We start from the raw sequence: 20,306 nt of genomic DNA on the forward strand, positions 1-20,306 counted from the left end.
AGTAAACCAGCCCCAATACAGTTTTCTTCAAGAGTAATGGCTATTCGTTCCCTAGTTCGTTGTAAGGTATTATCGTTTTTCCCCTTTTAAAATCTGATAACCTTGATAGGTCGTCGTTTTCGGAATTGAAAGAGCCAATCACATTATATGACTGAAAAAAAGAGAACGTGCCATCCTGCTTATTTCCTTCTTAAGACCTTTCTAACCTATAGTTATTTATTTATTTATTGCTAATGAGTATTTTTATGCATTTGTTTTCCTATTTTTTAATTTATTTATTGTCTTATCCCTTTGAACTGTAAGCTTTATGAGCAGAGGAACCTTGCTTCACCGCTTTAGTGCTTGACACTTCAGGCACGTTCAGTAAACGTTTGTTGAACTAATTAATGAATTGCAAAGCTAGGGTAGTGTGAGATGAATATTTTGACATGGGAGTGGTGACAGATGAAGAGGAGAAACCTTCACACACAGTCAAGAAAACAGAGACGATTAAGACCTGGATATCCAACCCCCTCATTTATAGACTAGGAAATGAATCTCAGAGAGATGAACTTTTCCCAGTTTGGTAAAGATCGCTTCCCTTTTCCTCCAACACTGGCAGAGCTGACACTTCTTGAATACTTAAACCCTAGCATCTACATGGCAGCACCCAGCACAATATCTGGCACACTATGATAAGTTTTGTCAAATAAATTATTTTGCCCTATTACATTATACACATCTGAATGGAAAAACATGTTAGTCAAAAGCATAGATACTAGCTTTTCAACATCCTGAATCCAACAGCAGAATAATACTCATTAACCTGAACTTTTGATTTTTCTTAGCAAAAGCTTGCCGTCTCCTCAAAAATACTCTTACGTGGACGGGCACTTCCTTGTCCTTTATCAGAGGACTTTAAAATCTACAAATATTCCTGAATTCTAGGACTGTTAAGTACTTTAAAAAGCGCTTGACATAGAAAATTTTAGCCACTATGATGATAATGACCCCAAATTTATTACCATAATTGTCTGGGTGGGGAATCAAATGATTACAAACGTATTAGACCTGTGTCTCAGGATAGCAGAGGAGTTAAGCTGTGAGTCTGAAGTTAAACAAAACTGGATGGGGACCCAGCCCTGTCACTTACTTTCAACATTTGTTCCACACCCTACTGGCTCTCCAGGTAGGAATCATAGAAGTCAGCCTCTGATTTTCAGGGATCTTTTGATATCCTATAAGGATTTGCAGACCATTTATATTTCTGCCTGTGACTTAGGGCAAGTTACTTAATCTTTCTGAGCCTTAGTTTCTATATAAACAAAAGAGAGATGATGAACCTTCCTCAGAAGGCTATTTTAAGGATTAAATGAGAATATGTCTCCATAATTCTTAGCACCACACCTAACACACAATGTACATTCAAATGTTAGCCAGTAATGTACAGCCAAGCATTGTGTGTGTGTTTGGTAGCATGACTTCTGAGAGAGAACTCCATGTAACAGCAGTTAAGGAAAATACCACTGCACAGACAGAAGTAGAAATGGTGAACCTTTGCCCAAGGCATCAAATAATCACATTTAGTAATTAATGAAGACAAAGGGGTTTGGCAACCATAGTCCTTGGTCGTTTTAGCCCTTGGGGGCAGAAAGATTTGGAATGAACTAGGAACCAAAGGTCTGGAGTCTCCAAGTTATGGGACTTAGGGAAAATCTTAGGTTCTCAGAACCTCAATTTATTCTTTTCTAAAATGCTGATAATATTGTCTATCCTTCTTGGGCACACAATTAATATTCAGTAAGTATCTGTCAAGAATAATGAATGAATACTGTATGTGAAAATTCTGTTCAAATACGTTGTTTACATGCTAGGTATTATAGCCAGATATTCACAACGATGAAAACTACAATTGGTATAAACTTTATACTTTACAAAGAGATTTTATATACATGGTCTCATGGAGTCTACAAGAAACCTTTCCTCCTTAAAGATACTGAGGGCATGATTTATTGCATGGAACTATGTGGGGTTATAATTACCCTTTGAGTGTTTGTGCAGATCTTATACTTTCTCAGGAGAACCTTCAGGGACTCAGCACTGTCACTACCTGCTTCCAAAGTTCTCCTCATTTACCAATGGATCTTACTCCTGCTTCCAGATTGGCTAACTTTTAAAGCACAAGCCTGTAAATTAGCAACCTGCACCCATGGTCTGCAGGGAATGCAATCTCAAACTCACTCCTGCTCTACAGCTTTCAAAATTTTGACTAAGGGAAACATTTATGAAGGATTATAGAAGGATAGGCAGTCTATCTCTTCCTCTATATGTTTTTAATATTATCTCTGCCTTAAGCCTGCTGGTCAGAGACCAGTGAAGCTTGGGCCACATTGCTAACACCATACTCCCCCTGGTTCCCAGTTAAAATACATATTGCCATATTTCCCTTCATAGTCATGACATCAGCCTTTATTGAAGGACCTTCTAAAGAATGATAAGACACTCAGCATTATGTTCAGAGATATTGTTAAGGGTTTATTTCCTTAGAGAATGTCCTTTCAGGCCTCAGTATTAGTATTAGTTGTACTTTTCCAGACAACTCATTTGTTTGGGTTTTGGATTGGTTTTGCTTTGTTTAATCTATTTATTATTTTTTTTTATTGAGGTAAAATTCACATAGCATAAAATTAACCATTTAAAAGTGCACGATTGGTGGCATTTTGTACATTTTCAAAGTTGTGCAACCATCACCTCTATCTAGTTCCAAAACATTTTCAACATTCCCAAAGGAGACCCCATACCCATTATGCAGGCATTCCCTATTTCTCCCCCTCTTCAGCCCCTGGCAACCTAATCTGCTTCCTGTCTCTATGGATTTAACTATTCTGGATATTTCATATAAATGGACTCATACAATAATGTGACCTTTTGTGTCTGACTCCTTTCACTTAGCATTTTGAAATTCATCAGGATGTAGTATGTGTCAGTACTTCATTTCTCTTTATGGCTGCATAGTATTTCCTAGTATGGATATACTACATTTTGTAGATAATTCATCCATTGATGGAAATTTTGGTTGTTTCTACCTTTTGCTATTGTGAATAACGCTGCTATGATGTACAAGATGTACACTGATGTACAAGTATCTGTTTGAATACCTGTTTTCAATCATTTTGGGTGTGTACCTAGAAATTTCAGTTCATATGGTAATTGTATATTTCACTTTTTGAGGAATCACAAAACTACTAATTTGTTTTTAACCTAATGGATGGATGCTGTTGGTTTGCTGACTTGCCATGTTTCCCTGTTTGAGATGACAGCTAGGAAGTTCATACTCAAATTTGTGTCCCAACTATAGCAAGTGTTTAGGGCTCCATAGCATATATTTTAAAAATTAATCCCATTGCTAATGCCATCTAAATTTTCTGACTTTATATTCATGTGCCTCATTTTAAAAAAGTGATTTCAATTTTATTTTCTCTTCCAAAGATGATATGCATCTTTTTAGCTGTCTTTTAATTATTTGGGGAATACCATATAATTCCTTTGACAATCCAAAGGGTAGGTTTTATTAGTTTTCATCTTTTAAAAATAAGGAAACTGAGGTTAGAAAAGTTACTTGATTCAAGTCTCAAGAAGCAGATGGAAAACTGAAACCCATGACCTCCGAGTCCAAATTTCATGTTCTTTCCACTACAGCACACCACTGTTCCCTCTTTTCTCACCCATCCTAAAGAGGGAGTAGTCTGTAATGAGGTGAGGAAGACGACAAAAGCTTTTACAGTTGACCTATTTCTTAGTTTTATTTCTACATGCAACAACTAGAAAGAAAACTCAGAAATATAAACTGATTATTTCACTTAACTTTTTAGCAGATCAAAGAAGTAACACAATATCATAATGATGGTATCACTTAACTTCTCTTAAAGTGCCTCAAGGATGTCTTCTCTAGTTTGATCTACAAAGTTCCTGATGTTTATTTTTCTTTTTAATTGCTTAACTTTTATTCAACACCAACAGTGATTCTAAGGAAGAAGCCAGAATAAACAGGCTGAAAATACAACATGGTATTGAGAAATGTTAGATAAAATTCTTATCCTATGTTGTTGTGAGAATTAGCCAAGAAAGTTTCATAGCAAGAGCATCTGTTTTATTTTTCTGTATATAACTCAGACAGGTAAGGAACGGTCATACAACTCCAGTAAACAACATACATATGATTGATAATTATAATCTACTCTGTGCAAGAAGGTGAATTGCTAAATCATATACTGGGAGTCGTAGAGAGTATTTCGCATTAATATGTGAGGGACAAGGGTCTAAAAGTTACGAGATTTGAGTTCTGTTTCCAGTTCTGCAGTTAATTAATTGTAGTAATATTTTACATTTTTTAAATTGCCTCATAATCAGTAGCGCCTTTTCATGATCTCATTTGATCTTTCCACCAACCCTAATAGGCAAGCAATTATAATCCTTGTTCTGTAGAGGAGAAAACTAAGGCTTAAGGAAGTTTGATCATTTGTTCTTTATGAGAGCTTACTAGATGAGATCCAAAATCATTCCTAGATTGTCTCACCCTAAGTTCACTGTTCTTTCCAGCCCACCACAATGCCTCACATGAGTTGACTGTACTTCACAGAATGAGTTATTTAAACTTTTTTAGTTTCTTCATCTGTAAAATGAAGAAGTAAGAATACTTGACCATTAAGGTCTCTTACACATTCAAAACTTTCTGAAAGTACTTTCTTATAATACTTCTTATTGTACATTTTTATTAGACTTATTTATATACTTGCCTTATTTCTCCATGTTCTTTGAGATAAGGATCTGTGTCTGATTGAAATTTGCATCCCTCCAAGCTCCTGGCTTATTAAGTGATACCACATGTCACAAAATAGTATTAGAAAGACTTTGAGGTGACACACAAAGGAGAAATACATTAGGGATAAGACTCGTATAGGATTATCTAGAAATAGGAGAGAAATGTGAGTCTACAAATTCGGCATGAAGTTTAAGGAATACACCTGTAAAGAGGCTCATGACCCAGGCTGCTCTAGAGATTTGGTTTCCTTAAGCAGCAAAAGGCATCTTAACACCGAAGTTTTCTGTCCCACATCATATAAGCAATGGTGTAAAGAGATCTGAACGCCTCAGTTTAGATTATCTATTCTTTTCAATGCAATCCTTTAAGTGTTGTTTTATTTGTTATACAGGAACTTCATAGGAGATAGGCATAGAGAATCATCAGGTTTGTGTTTTATAATACTTTCAAAGTTTGGGTTATGTATCCTTTGATGTTTCTTATCCATCCTTCCCAGAAGCTTAAGCATGGAGAGAAGGGATAACAGGGGGACAGGACCACTTTCAGTTTTTGTTGATGGGATGGAAAGCTTTGTCTCCCATCACTCATGACTGAAACTTGTTCCTGACCCCTGCTTGCCTCTGAATAAGATCATTTCTGGCCACCCATACGAGAAGAACATTTCTTCTTCTTCTTCTTTTTTTTTTTTGGCCGCATTGGGTCTTCGTTGCTACGCACGGGCTTTCTCTAGTTGCGGTGAGCGGGGGCTACTCTTCATTGCGGTAGGCAGCCTTCTCATTGTGGTGGCTTCTCTTGTTGTGGAGCATGGGCTCTAGGTGCATGGGCTTCAGTAGTTGTGGCACATGGGCTCAGTAGTTGTGGCTCGCGGGCTCTAGAGCACAGGCTCAGTAGTTGTAGTGCACGGGCTTAGTTGCTCTGTGGCACGTGGGATCTTCCCGGACCAGGGCTTGAACCCGTGCCCGCTGCATTGGCAGGCAGATTCTTTACCACTGCGCCACCAGGGAAGCCCTGCAACTTACATTTTTGGTCAATACATTATTTGTGCAATTCAGATGTATGTAACTCCAATTCAGGCATTTTCCCTATATCAAATCAATGAATGTCATGCCAACTTTTCAGTTGCTCATGTGTATTTTGTCAAGTCTCTAATTAAGACTACAGGGTTTGTTCATTCACTTGTTCAACAAATATTTATTGAGTGCTTATTGTGGGCCAAACATTGTTCTAGGTAATGGAGATACTACAGTGAACAAGGTAACATCATAGACCTTACATTTTAGCTCAAGAAGGTAGACATTAACAAATAACATGTAATGGGTCAGTTAATGATAGGTGCTAAGAAGAAAAACAAAACAAGGTAAATGGGATAGGGCGTAAAGGGGACAGGTGGATGATGCTATCTCATGTGGGTGGTTAGGAAGACCTTTCTGATAAAGGGCCATTTGTGTAGGCATCTGAAGGGAATGGTAAGGACAAAAACCCAGAGTGAGAATGTGCAAGGTGGGATCCTGCTTTCACAGAAAGGAAACCAGTATGGCTGGTGAAGAGGGGTGGGGTGGGGCATGAGCCATGGAAGATGAAGTCAGATCAGCGGTGGAGAAAGAATGGAGATCTTGTAAGGCCTTTTAGGCGATGGTAAGGACTTTGGATTTCACTCTGGGTGAGATGAGAAGCCAAAGTAGGGTTTTGAGGAACAGAGCAACGTGATCTAATTTACTTGTAAGACCTGTTGTGTTGAGAATAGACTTTAGGAGGGGAAAGGGAAAGAAAAGAAATAAGTTAGGAGGCTATTGCAAAAATCCAGGTGAATGATTACGGGTTGGAACATAGTAATAGGGGGTGGAAGTAAGAAGCATTGGGATATTTTAAAGGTAGAACTAAGCGGGATTTACTTACAGATTGGGTGTTGGATATGAGACAAAGGAGTCAAGAATGACTCCAAGTTTTGGGGGCTGAGTATCCAGAAGAAAGGAGTTGTTATTTACTGAGATGTAGCAGCCTGGAGATACGATATTTTTCGGGGGGAGTCAAGAGATTCATTTGGATATGTTATGTTTGGGATTTCCAAGTAAAAGAGTCTGATAAACAGATATATTATATGAGTCTGGGCTAACGTTATAAATATGAGTATCAGCAGCATATGGATGGAATTTAAAACCATGGAAAATAACTAGATAGAAAAGAGAAAATGTAAGGGAACTGAGCCCTGAAGTACTGCAACATTTAGGGGATGAGAAGATAACACGAAACCTGCAGAGGAGACTAAAAGCAAGCTGGTGGTGTGTGAGATAGAGAAAAACTAAGAAAGTGATGTCTTTGAAGGTGCTAAGCCAAATTTCCGAAGATTCTCCTCATCTACTCTCCCTGTGGATAATGGACTCTTCCCATGAAGTCCTACAGTTGATTATTGCCCCAAAGTTAAGGAACTCAAATATAAACCTGAGTAAATTTATAACTAATTAAACTAAATTAAATAAAACTAAATTAAAAACTAATAAATGTTTATAAAGTTTCATACAGTAGTGGGATTATGAATAATATAATATGAATTTTGCTTTAATCGTTTTAAATGTTTAATCACGTTTTTAATAAAAATTAGCTTTGTAAAAGAATCTGAGGTAATGTCCCAACTCATCTTTCTCTTCTTCGTTCATATTAACTTATGTTCCCTTCTTAGCATTTTGACATTTTTGTGTAAAAGTCCAAGTGGTGCATTTTTTCTAAAGGAAAGAAGAAGTAACTGATGGCTAATGTCTGAATCATTTAAACTTCTTATAAAAAGATTAACTATTTTTATTTAAACAAGATGCATTATTGTTATTAAAGTCTTTAGTACCCATGGGTTTTGGGTGGGGTCTGAGCTACAAAACTTATATTCAGTAAGTGGAAAATTCTTTCTAGTTTAGCCCAAGTGGTTTTTTAATTACTTACCTAAACTTCTTGGTTTCAATTTGGTGTTTTAGGACTCTTTTAAAAGGCTTTAGCTCTTACAGGCCTTGCACCTCTGCTCCTATTTGAAATGCAGCATGAGTATCTTAGTCATTATAAAAGCCACCAGACATGTACCTTAATGAAGACAAATGTGCAAGTAAGACTTGTGTTATTCTTGAGTGTGGGCCAGCATGACAGCTTTTCAAAAATTCAAAAGCTGAGAGGGATCTTAGAAAGTATGTAGGCAAATCCTATTGTTTTTAGGTTAAAAAAATAAGGCATAGCAGGTTATATTGTTTGTCCAAGGTGCCTCAACTAGTTAGTGAGAAAATGAAGGTTAGAACGCAGGCATCCTAACTTCAGACCAGCTCTCTATACTATAGAGCTATATTTTAAGGGGGAAAAAAGTAACAGGATAAGAGAAGAAGCTTACGAGTTCCCTGGTGGTGCAGTGGTTAAGAATCCACCTGCCAGTGCAGGGGACACGGGTTCGAGCCCTAGTCCAGGAAGATCCCACATGCCGCGGAGTAATTAAGCCTGTGCGCCACAACTACTGAGCCCGTGTGCCACAACTACTGAACCCCGCGTGCCTAGAGCCCATGCTCCGCAGGAAGAGAAGCCACCGCAATGAGAAGCCCACACACCTCAACAAAGAGTAGCTCCCGCTCACAGCAACTAGAGAAAGCCCATTCACAGCAACAAAGACCCAACGCAGCCAAAAATAAGATATAAATAAATAAATAAATTTATATTAAATAAGAAAGAGAAGATGCTTGTCTGATTGTAACTTGGTTAAGGGTCTCTGGCCATTTTTCTTATTTTATATCAATACTCCTTTGTCACTGCCATGATCTCACTGAACAACCCTATTGAATGGCAGAAGCAAGTTATGATTCTCAGTTTATATAGGTGACGAAGTTGAGGCATAGAGTTTCATTCACTTCTCCAAGATCACAAAGCTAGTAGATGTGATAGTACCTAGGTTTTCTGAATTCTATTTAATTTTTCTTTCTATAATTAATCATATCAGGAGAAATATTTAAATATCTAGCAAAATAGTCTCAGCAAAAAACAAAACAAAACAACAACAACACTTTCAAGGTGCATACCAGTTGGAAGACAAGGGGGACAGGCTGATGATGGAAAATGTAATGGCTGAAAAAATAGTAACAACTAACAGTGTTGCCATAGTAGCAAAACTGAGCAATTAGAAGCATCGATGCAAATGTCTTTGAACAAAAAGAATCAAATTCTATGAAAGAAGTAATTTTTGGTCAGTCCTTACATTGTTTCAAGATACCAACTGCACAAGTGCAAAGATGAGTAGATTTGAATTAACATCAATTTCTGGGTGAAGACATGGGAATTTTCGTTCATTAAAAACAGAATGGATCCAATGTTATGACACGGCTGCCAAAAAAGCTATTGTAATCCTACGTGACAGTAAAGGACAGTAAAGGATAAAAGGATGTATGGAGTAAAATTCGCTGATTATACTAAAATTGTATAACAATGTTAATCTTGGTGCCACATTTTAAGAAGGACACTAAAAACCTAAAGTTCATATAAGAGGCTGACCAGAATGGAAGTCTGGAAGCCATTTGAGCCATTGAGGAACTTTTTAGGAACTAGGGCATTAATTTGAAAATAAGGAGAATTAAGAGTTCTCTAAATTTATTCATTCAGTCAACTAAAATTTATTGAGTGCTTACTACATGTCAGATTAGGTAGGGCCTTTTAGGTGACTGCAAAGACTTTGTCCAGTTTCTGCATGAGCTGGGGAGCCATGTGGAGGATTTTAGATAGAGGAGTGACTGTATCTCACGTGTTTTTGAGGCATCATTCTGGTAGTTATGTTGCAAAATAGGCTGTTGGGGGTGGGGCTAGGGTGGAAGCATGGAGACAAATCAGGTTACTGAAATAATCAGGCAAGAGCTGATGTTGTTTGGACCAGAGTGGTGGCAGTGGAGGAAAAGAGAAGTGATTGGATTTAGGATATATTTTGAATTTGGGATATATTTCATATATGTGAAGGTTTTTTTTAGGTTAAACTTAATTTAAATCTCTGTGTCTCCAGAAGATAGCACCAGGATCCGTGGATGGTGTCGGGAGGGGAAATGGGAGCAGGAGGAGGGGATTTGCCAATTGACAGACTTTTCAGTGGCAGAGAGAAGAAGTGGGGGGTGGGGGAGGTGGGCAGAGCTGGAACATGAGTCTCTCCCTCTATGTCAGCATTTTTACTCTGTCACAGAGGAAGACAACATTCAGAGCTGTGAGAAATATTATAGAATTTCAAAAAGTCCATGAAATTAGCAATATAAATTGCAAAGCATAAAACTGCTATTATATTTGTTCCACAATAGTGTAAAAACAATACATTTTTTACAAAATATAAAAGGAGAAGAAAGACTATGACCCACCACTTTCTTAAAGAGTCACTTGGAATTACTAATAGCAAGTTATCTGCATGACCATCACCACCTCACATGCCCATTCATCCCACAATCATTTTTTGCACTCTACAACTATGAAACATAAGAAGTAACTAATAGGGGAATTCCCTGGCTGTCCAATGGTTAAGACTCAGCACTTTCACTGCTGTGGCCCGGGTTCAATCCCCGGTGGGGGAACTAAAATCCCGTTAAGCCATGCAGGGCGTGGCCAAAAAAAAAGTAACTAATAGAAAAATGAACAGCAAGGCTAAATATAGACGAATATTTCTACCTCAAAATGGTCTGATGTAAAAGTAATTGAAATTGGACTCATAGGACATGAACACCATACCTATGCCATTTGGGGAAGAAGAATTGAAATGTGGGCTGAAAGCAAGTCTAACATAAAAGCAAAGGAGAACTCTAACTAGTAAAGGTATCACAATAATGGGCTGATTTTTTTATTGAAGTGTAGTTGATTTACAATGTTGTGTTAGTTTCTGGTGTACAGCAAAGTGATTGCTATATATATATATATTTTTTTTTTCCCCCTGTGCTATACAGTAGGACCTTGTTGTCTTGTTGTTTATCTATTTTATATACAGTAGTTTGTATCTGATAATCCCCTTTTGGCCATCTGCATGTCTTCTTTGGAGAAATGTCTAGGTCTTCTGCCCGTTTTTTTGACTGGGTTGTTTGCTTTTAGTATACGAGCTGTTTGTATATTTTGGAAATTAACCCCTTGTCGGTCATATCGTTTGCAAATATTTTTCTCCCAGTCCGTAGGTTGTCTTTTTGTTTTGCTTATGGTTTCCTTTGCTGTGCAAAAGCTTGTAAGTTTGATTAGGCCCCATCCATTTATTTTTGCTTTTATTTCTATTGCCTGGGGAGACTGACCTAAGAAAACATTGATATGGTTTATGTCAGAGAATGTTTTGCATGTGTTCTCTTCTAGGAGTTTTATGGTGTCGTGTCTTATATTTAAGTCTTAAGCCACTTTGAGTTTATTTTTGTGTATGCTGTAAGGAAGTGTTCTAACTTCATTGATTTACATGCGGCTGTCCAGCTTTTCCAACACCATTGCTGAATAGACTGTCTTTCCTCCGTTGTATATTCTTGCCCCCTTTGTCAAAGATTAATTGACCATAGGTGTGTGGGTTTATTTCTGGGCTAAAAAATCTAAAAAACAGTGGATACATGTATACATATAACTGATTCACTTTGATGTACAGCAGAAACTCACACAACATTGTAAATCAACTATACTCCAATAAAAGTTAATTTAAAAAAATAAGAGGGATTGCTTTTTTCACTGTCCCTTTCTGATATTTCATCATTAGTGTAAAGAAATGCAACCGATTTCTGTATGTTAAACTGGTATCCTGCTACATTGCTGAATTCGTTTATCAGTTCTAGCACTTTTTGTGTGGAGTCTTTAGGGTTTTCTATATATAGTATCATGTCACCTGCATATAATGCCAGTTTTACCTCTTCCCTTTCAATTTGGATATCTTTTATTTCTGTTTCTCCTCTGATTGCTGTGGCTAGGACTTCCAATACAATATTAAATAGAAGTGGTGAGAGTGGGTATTCTTGTCTTATTCTAGATTTTAGTGGGAAGGCTTTCAGCTTTTTACTGTTGAGTATTATATTGGCTGTGGATTTGTCACAAATGGCTTTTATTATGTTGAGATATGTTCCCTCTATATCCACTTTGGTAAGAGTTCTTTTTTGTTGTTTTTTTTTTTAACATCTTTATTGGAGTATAATTGCTTTACAATGGTGTGTTAGTTTCTGCTTTATAATAAAGTGATTCAGGTATACATATACATATATCCCCATAACTCCTCCCTCTTTGCGTCTCCCTCCCTCCGACCCTCCCTATCCCACCCCTCTAGGGGGTCACAAAGCACCGAGCTCATCTCCCATTACTATGCGGCTGCTTCCCACTAGCTATCGGTTTTACATTTGGTAGTGTATACATGTCCATGCCACTCTCTCACTTTGTCCCAGTTTACCCTTCCCCCTCCCCGTATCCACAAGTCCATTCTCTAGTAGGTCTGCGTCTTTATTCCCGTCCTGCCCCTAGGTTCCTAGGTTTTACATGACTTTCTTTTTTTTTTTTAGATTCCATATATATGTGTTAGCTTATGGTATTTGTTTTTCTCTTTCTGACTTACTTCACTCTGTGTGACAGACTCTAGGTCCATCCACCTCACTACAAATAACTCAATTTCATTTCTTTTTATGGCTGAGTAATATTCCATTGTATATGTGTGCCACATCTTCTTTATCCATTCCTCTGTCGATGGACACTTAGGTTGCTTCCATGTCCTGGATATTGGAAATAGAGCTGCAGTGAACATTGTGGTACATGACTCTTTTTGAATTATGGTTTTCTCAGGGTATATGCCCAGTAGTGGGATTGCTGGATCATATGGTAGTTCTATTTTTAGTTTTTTAAGGAACCTCCATACTGTGCTCCATAGTGGCTGTATCAATTTACATTCCCACCAACAGTGCAAGAGGGTTCCCTTTTCTCCACACCCTCTCCAGCTTTTATTGTTTGTAGATTTTTTGATGATGGCCGTTCTGACTGGTGTGAGGTGATATCTCATTGTAGTTTTGATTTGCATTTCTCTAATGATTAATGATGTTGAGCATTCTTTCATGTGTTTGTTGGCAATCTGTATATCTCCTTTGGAGAAATGTCTATTTAGGTCTTCTGCCCATTTTTGGATTGGGTTGTTTTTTTTTTTGTTATTGAGCTGCATGAGCTGCTTGTAAATTTTGGAGATTAATCCTTTGTCAGTTGCTTCATTTGCAAATATTTTCTCCCATTCTCAGTGTTGTCTTTTCATCTTGTTTATGGTTTCCTTTGCTGTGCAAAAGCTTTTGAGTTTCATTAGGTCCCATTTGTTTGTTTTTGTTTTTAGTTACATTTCTCTAGGAAGTGGGTCAAAAAGGATCTTGCTGTGATTTATGTCATAGAGTGTTCTGCCTGTGTTTTCCTCTAAGAGTTTTATACTGTCTGGCCTTACATTTAGGTCTTTAATCCATTTCGAGTTTATTTTCATGTATGGTGTTAGGGAGTGCTCTAATTTCATTCTTTTACATGTAGCTGTCCAGTTTTCCCAGCACCAATTATTGAAGAGGCTGTCTTTTCTTCATTGTATATTCTTGCCTCCTTTATCAAAAAAAAAGGTGACCATATGTGCGTGGGTTTATCTCTGGGCTTTCTATCCTGTTCCATTGATCTATATTTCTGTTTTTGTGCCAGTACCATACTGTCTTGATTACTGTAGCTTTGTAGTATAGTCTGAAGTCAGGGAGCCTGATTCCTCCAGCTCCGTTTTTCTTTCTCAAGATTGCTTTGGCTATTCGGGGTCTTTTGTGTTTCCATACAAATTGTGAAATATTTTGTTCTAGTTCTGGGAAAAATGCCAGTGGTAGTTTGATAGGGATTGCATTGAATCTGTAGATTGCTTTGGGTAGTAGAGTCATTTTCACAATGTTGGTTCTTCCAATCCAAGAACATGGTATATCTCTCCATCTGTTTGTATCATCTTTAATTTCTTTCATCAGTGTCTTATAGTTTTCTGCACACAGGTCTTTTGTCTCCTTAGGTAGGTTCATTCCTAGGTATTTTATTCTTTTTGTTGCAATGTTAAATGGGAGTGTTTCCTTAATTTCTCTTTCAGATTTTTCATCATTAGTGTATAGGAATGCAAGAGATTTCTGTGCATTAATTTTGTATCATCATGCTACTTTACCAAATTCATTGATTAGCTCTAGCAGTTTTCTGGTAGCATCTTTAGGATTCTCTATGTATAGTATCATGTCATCTGCAAACAGTTACAGTTTTACTTCTTCTTTTCTGATTTGGATTCCTTTTATTTCTTTTTCATTTCTGATTGCTGTGGCTAAGACTTCCAAAACTATGTTGAGTAATAGTGATGAGAGTGGGAAACCTTGTCTTGTTCCTGATCTTAGTGGAAATGGCTTCAGTTTTTCACCATTGAGGACGATGTTGACTGTGGGTTTGTCACATATGGGCTTTATTATGTTGAGGTAAGTTCCCTCTATGCCTACTTTCTGGAGGGTTTTTATCATCAATAGGTGTTGAATTTTGTCAAAAGCTTTTTCTGCATCTATTGAGAGGATCATATGGGTTTTATTCTTCAATTTGTTAATATGGTGTATCACATTGATTGATTTGCATATGTTGAAGGAGAGACCGAAGATATGATCTATCTTGGAGAATGTTCCATGAGCACTTGAGAAGAAAGTGTATTATGTTGTTTTTGGATGCAATGTCCTATAAATATCAATTAAGTCCATCTTGTTTAATGTATCATTTAAAGCTTGTGTTTCCTTATTTATTTCCATTTTGGATGGTCTTTCCCTTGGTGAAAGTGGGGTGTTAAAGTCCCCTACTATGATTGTGTTACTGTCAATTTCCCCTTTTATGGCTGTTAGCATTTGCCTTATGTATTGAGGTGCTCCTATGTTGGGTGCATAAATATTTACAGTTGTTATATCTTCTTCTTGGATTGATCCCTTGATCATTATGTAGTGTCCTTCTTTGTCTCTTGTAATAGTCTTTGTTTTAAAGTCTATTTCATCTGATATGAGAATTGCTGCTCCAGCTTTCTTTTGATTTCCATTTGCATGGAATATCTTTTTCCATCCCCTCACTTTCAGTCTGTATGTGTCCCTAGGTCTGAAGTGGGTCTCTTGTAGATAGCATATATATGGGTCTTGTTTTTGTATCCATTCAGCCAGTCTATGTCTTTTAGTTGGAGCATTTAATCCATTTACATTTAAGGTAATTATCGATATGTATGTTCCTATTACCATTTTCTTAATTATTTTGGGTTTGTTATTGTAGGTCTTTTCCTTCTCTTGTGTTTCCTGCCTCGAGAAGTTCCCTTAGCATTTTTGTAAAGCTGGTTTGGTGGTGCTGAATTCTCTTAGCTTTTACTTGTTTTTAAAGGTTTTAATTTCTCCATCGAATCTAAATGAGATCCTTGCTGGGTAGAGTAATCTTGGTCATAGGTTTTTCCCTTTCATCACTTTAAATATATCCTGCCACTCCCTTTTGGCTTGCAGAGTTTCTGCTGAAAGATCAGCTGTTAAACTTATGGGGATTCCCTTGTGTGTTATTTGTTATTTTTCCCTTGCTGCTTTTAATATTTTTTCTTTGTATTTAATTTTTGATTGATTAATATGTGTCTTGGCATGTTTCTCCTTGGATTTTTCCTGTATGGGACTCTCTGTGCTTCCTGGACTTGATTAACTATTTCCTTACCCATATTAGGGAAGTTTTCAAGTATAATCTCTTCAAATATATTCTCAGTCCCTTTCTTTTTCTCTTCTTCTTCTGGGACCCCTATAATTTGAATGTTGGTGCATTTAATGTTGTCCCAGAGGTCTCTGAGACGGTCCTCAATTCTTTTCATTCTTTTTTCTTTGTTCTGCTCTGCAGTGGTTATTTCCACTATTTTATCTTCCAGGTCACTTATCCATTCTTCTGCCTCAGTTATTCTGCTATTGATTCCTTCTAGAGAATTTTAATTTCATTTTTTGTGTTGTTCATCATTGTTTGTTTGCTCTTTAGTTCTTCTAGGTCCTTGTTAAACATTTCTTGTATTTTCTCCATTCTATTTCCAAGATTTTGGCTCATCTTTACTATCATTATTCTGAATTCTTTTTCAGGTAGACTGCCTATTTCCTCTTCATTTGTTTGGTCTGGTGGGTTTTTACCTTGTTCCTTCATCTGCTGTGTGTTTCTCTGTCTTCTCATTTTGCTTAACTTACTGTGTTTGGGGTCTCCTTTTCACAGGCTGCAGGTTTGTAGTTTCTGTTGTTTTTGGTGTCTGCCCCCAGTGGCTAAGATTGGTTCAGTGGGTTGTGTAGGCTTCTTGGTGGAGGGGACTAGTGCCTATGTTCTGGTGGATGAGGCTGGATCTTGTCTTTCTAGTGGGCAGGTCTGCGTCCAGTGGTGTGTTTTGGGGTGTCTGTGACCTTATTATGATTTTAGGCAGCCTTTCTGCTAGTCGGTGGGGTTGTGTTCCTGTCTTGCTAGTTGTTTGGCATAGGATGTCCAGCACTGTAGCTTGCTGGTCGTTAAGTGGAGCTGGGTCTTGTCGTTGAGATGGAGATCTCTGGGAGATTTTCACCATTTGATATTACATGGAGCTGGGAGGTCTCTGGTGGGCCAATGTCCTGAACTCGGCTCTCCCACCTCAGAGGCACAGGCCTGACACCCGGCCGGAGCACCAAGACCCTGTTATCCACACAGCTCAGAATAAAAGGGAGAAAAAAAGAAAGAAAAAATAAATAAAATAAAATAAAATAAAAAAGTTATTAAAATTAAAAAATAATTATTAAAAATTAAAAAGTAAGAAAAAGAAAGAAGAGAGCAACCAAACCAAAAAACAAGTCCGCCAATGACAACAAGCACTAAAAACTATACTAAAAAAAAAACAAACGGACAGACAGAACCCTAGGACAAATGGTAAAAACAATGCTATACAGACAAAATCACACACAGAAGCATACACAAACACACTCACAAAAAGAGAAAAAGAAAAAAATATATATATATCGTTGCTCCCAAAGTCCACTGCTTGAATTTGGGATGATTCATTGTCTATTCAGGTATTCCACAGATGCAGGTACATCAAGTTGATTGTGGAGATTTAATCCGCTGCTCCTGAGGCTGCTGGGAGAGATTTCCGTTTGTCTTCTTTGTCCGCATGGCTCCTGGGGTTCAGCTTTGGATTTGGACCTGCCTCTGCGTGTAGATCGCCTGAGGGCGTCTGTTCTTCGCTCAGACAGGACAGGGTTAAAGGAGCAGCTGATTCGGGGGCTCTGGCTCACTCAGGCCGGGGGGAGGGAGGGGTACGGATGCAGGGCGAACCTGCGGTGGCAGAGGCCGGCGTGACGTTGCACCAGCCTGAGGTGCACCGTGCGTTCTCCTGGGGAAGTTGTCCCTGGATCACGGGACCCTGGCAGTGGCGGGCTGCACAGGCTCCCGGGAGGGGAGGTGTGGATAGTGACCTGTGCTTGCACACAGGCTTCTTGGTGGCGGCAGCAGCAGCCTTAGAGTCTCATGCCCGTCTCTGGGGTCCGCGCTGATAGCCCTCAGCTCGCGCCTGTCTCTGGAGCTCGTTTAAGCGGCGCTCTGAATCCCCTCTCCTTGCGCACTGTGAAACAGAGGCAAGAAAAAGTCTCTTGCCTCTTCAGCAGCTCCAGACCTTTTCCCATATTCCCTCCCGGCTAGCCGTGGCGCACTAGCCCCTTCAGGCTGTGTTCGCGCCGCCAACCCCAGTCCTCTCCCTGCGATCCGCCCGAAGCCCGAGCCTCAGCTCCCAGCCCCGCCCGCCCCGGCGGGTGAGCAGACAAGCCTCTCAGGCTGGTGAGTGCTGCTCGGCACCGATCCTCTGTACGGGAATCTCTCCGCTTTGCCCTCCGCACCCCTGTGGCTGCGCTCTCCTCCGTGGCTCCGAAGCTTCCCCCGCCACCCGCCTGTCTCCACCCGCAAAGGGGCTTCCTAGTGTGTGGAAACCTTTCCTCCTTCACAGCTCCCTCCCACTGGCGCAGGTCCCGTCCCTATTCTTTTGTTTCTGTTTTTTCTTTTGTCCTTTGCCCTACCCAGGTACATGAGGAGTTTCTTGCCTTTTGGGAGGTCTGAGGTCTTCTGCCAGCATTCAGTAGGTGTTCTGTAGGAGTTGTTCCACACGTAGATGTATTTCTGATGTTTTTGTGGGGAGGAAGGTGACCTCCACGTCTTACTCTTCCGCCATCTTGAAGGTCCCCAGGTAAGAGTTTTTTATCATGAATGAATATTGAATTTTATCAAATGCTTTTTCTGCATCTATTGAGATGATCATGTGGTTTTTATCTTTTCTTTTGTTGATGTGGTGTATAACATTGATTGATTTACATACGTTGGACCATTCTTGTGATGCTGGGATGAATCCTAATTGATCATGGTGTATGACCTTATTTATGTGTTGTTGGATTTGGTTTGCTAATATTTTGTTGAGAATTTTTGCATCTACATTCATCAAAGATATTGGCCTGTAATTTTCTTTTTGGTAGTGTCTTTGTGTAGTTTGGTATCAGGGTCATGGCATCTTCATAGAATGACTTTGGGAGTGTTCCCTCCTCTCAAGTCTTTTGGAAGAGTTTGAGAAGGTTTGGTATAAGTTCTTCTTTGTATGTTTGGTAGAATTCCCCAGTAAAGCCATCTGGTCCTGGACTTTTTTTTGCAGGGAGTTTTTGTTTTGTTTTGTTTTTTTAATAATTGGCTGATTTTTGGCACCTTACAAGTATTCTTAGTAATTGATAGAAATATTTTGGTATTGTAATATAATCAAGAGTTTATGATTCAATCAGTAATTTTAAGTTAAGCCTTATCACTGTTATTATACATTTGTATATAATCAGAATTATGTTGTAGACGTAAGTGATAGTTTATTGAAACTGTATGTGTCTTTTATGTGCCAGGCAATGTGTAAGGGATTTAGTCCTGAACAGGACACACTAACTGTGCCACGTCCTCAAGTAATTTATATTCTGGCTTAGTGGTTCTTAAACATTAATGTACTTGAAAATCACCTAGAGAATTTGTTTAAAATGCAGATGGCCAGCTCCTTCCACTCCTACTCCTGCAGAAATGCTGATTTGGTAGATCTAGAGAGAATCCCAAGAATCTATCTCCATTTTAAACAAACTTCCCAGTAGATTCTAATGCAGGCGGTCCATGGACATCACTCTGAGAAATCCTGGAATATGACAGAGAATGAGGAGAAACGATGGGTCTCTGTCAGCCTCTCGGGGGCAACAACTGGTGACTAGAATCAGTATGACTACTTACAAACAAACAAGCAGGTATCCTTTGGTGGAAAGATTATTCTTAGTGAGTAGGAAATCTTGGATGATTCTTAGAAAAGGATAACTTCCAATTCCCAGGCTATAGTTTTTCAAAATATCTGACCTTGTGGGGAGCATTTATCCATCAAACACACACCGGACCAGTCAGTCCATTTACCAGGTACTCCCAACAGTACCTTCTACCTTGACCTGCCACATCCACTGCCTCTAGAGGGATATACAGTTAACCTGCCCCTACCTCTTCCCTAGCTGATTTGACTAAAGGTGAGTAACTCAAAGCCAGCCAATCTACTGGCAGCCAGAGAGCACATTTTTCTCCCTTGGATAATCTGAACTAAGAGACATAGAGTTGTAGTCACTGATTGTATGTTAAGCTAAAAGATCATGGACAGTCGATATGAGATGATTAAACAGGAACCCAGGGGCTTCCCTGGTGGCGCAGTGGTTGAGAGTCTGCCTGCTAATGCAGGAGACACGGGTTCGAGCCCTGGTCTGGGAGGATCCCACATGCCGCGGAGCGGCTGGGCCCGTGAGCCACGGCTGCTGAGCCTGCGCTTCTGGAGCCTGTGCCCCGCGACGGGAGGGGCCGCGATAGTGAAAGGCCCGCGCACCGCGATGAAGAGCGGTCCTCGCACCGCGATGAAGAGTGGCCCCCGCTTGCCGCGACTGGAGAAAGCCCTCGCACGAACCAAAGACCCAGCACAGCCAAAAATAAATAAATAAATAAATAAATAAAAATTAAAAAAAAAAAAAAAAAATTAAACAGGAACCCAGCAAGAATAGAGACAAGAATACATGTGTAGAAAATAGCAGTGAAGCCACAAGAGAGACACAAATATGAAGGAGAACGCTTGACTCCTGAGAGATGGAAAGAAAAACCACAGTTCCTGACTTCCCATTTCCCTGCTTCAGTTCCCTTGGACACAGCTCTAATTCCTGTCCTTAGTGCCTTGAGGCTTCTTTGTGCTCTTTCAATAAAACTCATTTTTTGAGTTAGCTGGAGTGGGTTCTGTCTATTGCAACCAAATTGTCCCTAACTAAGTTAAGCAGCAACTAGACACTTCAGGGAAAAAAAGCTACCCACTCATTCATGTATAATGTTTTGGTTAGAGATTTGAATTGCAAGCAACAGAAACTCTAAAAGATAATTTAACCATTGGGAGGCTATTGGCAGTGCTTAGACTTGAGATTAGAGAGCCAGATTCTGAGATGAACAATAACCAAGGTAACACAACTTT

Source organism: Balaenoptera acutorostrata, chromosome 11, assembly GCF_949987535.1.
Source record: "Balaenoptera acutorostrata chromosome 11, mBalAcu1.1, whole genome shotgun sequence".
Classification (NCBI taxonomy): Eukaryota; Metazoa; Chordata; class Mammalia; order Artiodactyla; family Balaenopteridae; genus Balaenoptera; species Balaenoptera acutorostrata.